A 4,527-nucleotide genomic window follows, 5' to 3' on the forward strand; every position below is an offset into this window, starting at 1 on the left:
CTTGATTTTAATTTTCGTATTTTCATAACAGTATTACATTTACAAGTGGGTATTCAACACCGTCACAGTACGCCACAAACAGAACTTAGATCAGTCACCGATTTTGCAGTCATTTGTGTTTTTAATCTTTCAATACATGACGTTTTGCTAGTTGTTCTCCATACCAATATATGTCTCCTAACAACATTTTAGGCTTTAATTTGTATTCCTCTCAAGTCATCAAACAAACATAAGTTGCACTGAAATGCGGAACGGGTGTGACCTGGTGGTAGTGTACCCGGGCTGTGAGTCAAAGTGCTCCTTATGGTTCACGTTTCGTTGCTGCGAAAGCACATTCCTCTAACACTATTCAGTAAAACAAGAGTAACCCATAGTTACGGGGGGTTCTGTTGATTAACTGCTTTTCCCTCAAAGTTATCACTTCGGGACGGCTTTACGCGGATAACCCTTATGCAGCTTTTCACGAAAATTCCAGCACATAAAACAAATGGATGTTTAAAGGAATATAATTAATTGTAATGAACGTTGATGAATCTTTTATATAGCTACTTTCTAGCTTATTGTTTGACTTTGAATTTTGTGCAAAGCTACACGAGGGCTATCTGCGCTAGCCGTCCCTAATTTAGCAGTATAAGACTAGAGGTAAGGCAGGTAATCATCACTAGCTACCGCCACCTCTTGGGCTACTTCTTTAACAACGAAGAGGGGGATTGACCGTCATATTATAACATCCCCACGGCTGAAAGGGCGAGCATGTTTAGTGCGACGAGGATTCGAACCCGCGACCCTCACATTACAAGTCTAACGCCTTAACCCACTTGACCATGATGGACTGTCTACCTTATCACTGTTAAAGTTACTTTTTTTTTACTGTGTAGGGAAAAGTACCGCTAAAGTAAAAACCTCCAGTTTACTATTATTGGTAAATTCTGGGCTGGCCTTACTTTTAATGGACAGTGTATATTTTGTAGATTTTAACACGTAATGTTGTTGCTATGTGTGTATAACATGCACAAAATGGCATGGCCAGGTGGTTAGGGCGCTCGACTCGTAATCTGGGGGTCGCAGGTTCGAATCCTCTCCACACCGAACATACTCGCCCTTTCAGCTGTGGGCGGTTATAATGTAACGGTCAATTCCACTATTCATGGGTAAAAGAGTAGCTCAAGAGTTGGCGGTGGGTGATGACGACTAGCTGCCATCCCTCTTGCCTTACATTGCTAAATTAGGGATGACTAGCTCAAATAGCCCTCGTGTAGCTTTGTGCGAAATTCAAAAATAAAGAAACAAACAAACATTTTGCCTGCGATATCTAAGTCTAATTCAGCGTAATCGCTCAACAACATATAGAAAATAGGGAATCTTAATCTAATGAAAAATTCTGTAATTAAATCATTTAGAACGTTGCGTTTCGACCAGCCTGAGGAAATTTCTTTCAATGCATGTGTTCCTTAACTAGACCCTGCACGACGCACTCCACTGATGAAAAAGTTGGAGGATGCTATAGATTAAGATTCCGAACGGTTTTATATCAAACTTTGTTGAGGATTCTGTAAAACAGACTTTAGTGAAGGAACTGCAGGCCAAATACTGTGGAGGTTTCTGAAAGTCAAACTTTAGGGAAAGTACTGTTGGCCAAATACTGTGGAGGTTTCTGAAAGTCAAACTTTAGGGAAGGTACTGTAGGCCAAATACTGTGGAAGTTTCTGAAAGTCAAACTTTAGGGAAAGTACTGTTGGCCAAATACTGTGGAGGTTTCTGAAAGTCAAACTTTAGGGAAGGTACTGTAGGCCAAATACTGTGGAAGTTTCTGAAAGTCAAACTTTAAAGAAATTTATAACGTAAATTATGAGAAGGAAGCTTTATATTTAAACTCATTGATGGTTCAGTAGGCCTAACTTTGTGTGGTAAAAGACAATGAAAAATTCTGTAAGTGTAAAATAATGTTCGATAACGTATTAATCTTTGTGGAGGGCGTTGTAGATAAAATCCAGTGAAGGATTCTATAAGTTAGGTAATGTGGATCATATTTTGTAAAGGATTCTCGGTGTTTTCATTAAACCTTGTGAATATTTCTGCAAGGTTAGCTTTTAGAAGATCCTGTAGATACAAATGTTTGGAGTGGTGTGTAAATCTAATGTTATAAGGAATGTAATATAAAATAATGTTAGAAATAACTGCACTTCAAAGTTAACATCTAAATAAGAAAGTTCCAACTACTTCAAAGCATTTTATATAAAAAGTAAATTCAAAGAAATGTTTTTTTTTTATTTTCTTTTGTGTAGAACTTTAGCACAAAGATAGATATTTATACGTTTGTACATTCACAACCTTTTGGAATACGTCACAAAAATGAATATACACGAAAGCTGAGTAGGAGTATTAATCGCAGAAAGTCAGTGATAATGGTAAATGTACTTTTATTTATAAACATTACATTTTTAACTTGATTAAAGGATTTTCAAGAATTAGAAAAGTGTGTAATAATAGTATTGCGTTTGCTGGGATACAACAAATGCAATTGTGATTGTAACACTACTTAAATAAACAATTTGTTACATTAACAATTGTTATGGTGTGAAATCTACTCAGGAACTGACGAAGCATGATTTTAAACATTATATGTGTCATAAGACACCAGTGTATGGCCTATTTTAATTTTGAACACTACATTATTTATCTATTCTTGTAATAAGTTATAATCGTAGTTCACCAGCATTTGAAAGGCGTTCAAACCATAACGATTATTGTTGTAACTAATGGATTATGTTACTTGCGTCCAATCATGGTTGTGTTTATTGTGTTCCAACCTGTCTTAAGAGATCAGGAATGAACGAAACATATCGTCGGTAATGGATAAAGTGAATATAATTTGGTTAGAATATTATTATTACATATTTTTCTAATTATTAAAAATCCTTAAGGAACTACATCAAGAATGTTGTGCTAAAAATGTAACAGGCCGAATATTAAGGTCTTATGATTAAAGTAGTTAGTTATAATCATGCTTCGCCAGGTGCTAACAGACATTCACACCATAACAAACAGTGATAATATTATTGTTCTAGGTGCTCTCACAACTTGTGTAATTAAGATAGAAAGAAGTTACCTAGTTTTCAAGCTGAGAAGTGAGATGTGATCACAGTGTAGATTACTTCGTTATGCTCTACCTTCTGGCTTGTTAATCACAGTCCGAACAGTGATATTATAACGATGCTGGATCATAAGTACGATAGTACTGACAGTAGGAGAGGACTGGGGTACAGATGTACAATAGGGGCTATACATATCAAAATCTCATAATGCACTGCAAGGAGCATGTAAATAAAACTTCATGATCACTTAACACACATTGTTAAGTAGTAAACAAACCGCCAAGCGCTTGAGAAAGTCGGTAGAGTAAAAACAAAAATTTCACAAAACAACAAATTTGTCAACCTGATTATCTGACAACTAACGTTGTTTGAAAAGTATAACTCTCTCCTGCCTTCACCTTACACAAATATAAATGCTCAAGATTTAATTACGCTACACTGACTAAAAGCGGTTTTCATTATTCTACTTATAACCTTGGTAATAACAATAACTATCTTGCAACACTACTAACGAGCTAATAATGTAATAGAAGCCATATTTTATTATTACAAACATGCTGTATGAGTTGCTCTCATATCACGTACGAGTGCACGATTACTTAAGTACACGCGCTATGTGACCACTCTGCAGCTGCATAAACTAGATAAAAAACGGTGGACTACGTGGATTGCCTAGATGCAGATTCTAATTATAATATAACCTTTGAAAGCAAAGTTTTCAGTTTTATACATCTGGCCCAAGGGTTCTTTGCTGGTCAAAACAATTTTATCGTAGCAGTCGGTGCCTAAAACCTGATGAGTCTCTTACGTGTGGACGAACGCTACCGCTAACCTGGTCTAACATGACTTTTCTTGAGCGCTCTGAGCTGAAAACAAGAATGAATGATAAATTGTATATTTTACTTTTGAATTGTTTTAAAATTAAATGTGATCTATTAATATTTAAGGTTATATTTGAAACAGTGCTATTTTAAAAATGTGCTTTTTAAAGAAACAAAATGAGAGTAAAGAAGAAAATCTTATGTTGATAACCTTAAGTTTTTGTCTCAATGAAATGAGCATCACTGGAAGAATAGAGATAAGGTAAAGTGACGTATTTTCATTACAGTTGTTATGTCGAAAAGACGTAGCTTAAATTATAGATGTCAATTATTTAGCTAGCTAAATTTTACTTTATTTTATTGTCGTATGATTTTTAATTAGTAAATGTGATTATTACTATGAAATAATTGCTTAAGTATTTGTGTGATTGATTTATACATATGGTTATATATTTCGTAGGACTGGGTGTTTTATTGCTATTTCAAATAATGGATAAAACACTTAGATAAAAATAAAAGTAAAATAAAAAAGTGACTAATCAGTTCATGTACCTATGTAACTAAACGTTTAATTAAATAAATTGAGAGACAATTAATGCAGTTATGACGTA

Source organism: Tachypleus tridentatus, chromosome 1 (genome assembly GCF_004210375.1).
Source record: "Tachypleus tridentatus isolate NWPU-2018 chromosome 1, ASM421037v1, whole genome shotgun sequence".
NCBI lineage: Eukaryota > Metazoa > Arthropoda > Merostomata > Xiphosura > Limulidae > Tachypleus > Tachypleus tridentatus.